This window comes from Aphanomyces invadans (assembly GCF_000520115.1).
Source record: "Aphanomyces invadans strain NJM9701 unplaced genomic scaffold supercont1.4, whole genome shotgun sequence".
Lineage (NCBI taxonomy): Eukaryota > Oomycota > Saprolegniomycetes > Saprolegniales > Verrucalvaceae > Aphanomyces > Aphanomyces invadans.
Window position 1 is genome coordinate 588461 of NW_008580149.1, and position 646 is coordinate 589106.

Genomic DNA, 646 nt, shown 5'->3' on the forward strand with positions numbered 1-646 from the left:
CTAATACGAAGACATTTGCTCATACCAACACAATTGATGACACACTGATGTGCGCAATGACTCGCAACAAATCCCGTCTGCTCCTTTCTCGGGTCTTTCAAATCTCGCTCTTGCGATGCAACGTGGTTTGTGGAGCATCCCGATCCTCGTACGGTGTCAGAGATCGTTGAAAGGAGGTGGTCAGGACCACAGCGTAAAAAATACGCGGACTCCAGGATTGTGCTGCCATGGTTCCCCCCGCCTCCTGCAGATTTGCTGATGCGAGAGGCGGAGAAGTACGCATCCACCGACTACACGAAAATGATGTCTACGGGTTGATGTAGTTGCGTACCATAGTTGCCAGCCCAACATGCACATTCACACACGTAGGGGCATTGCGTTTTGCCGATGCCAAACTCTTCAACGATACCCGGAAGAACTCGGCCATGATTAAGCGTGGTCATAAACGGCTTGTACAGCCTCCGTCGAACGAAGCTTTTTGTTCTGGCGACATTCCAATACTCTCCTTCGAACAGGACCTGTGCAACCGATTCGTACGGAACGCCTTTCGCTCGCATTTTCACGCCAAGTTTGAGCAGCTCGAAGTCAAACGCATGATCTACGCGATGCTTAGTTCGATATATACGTCTCATTAAATCACAGTACA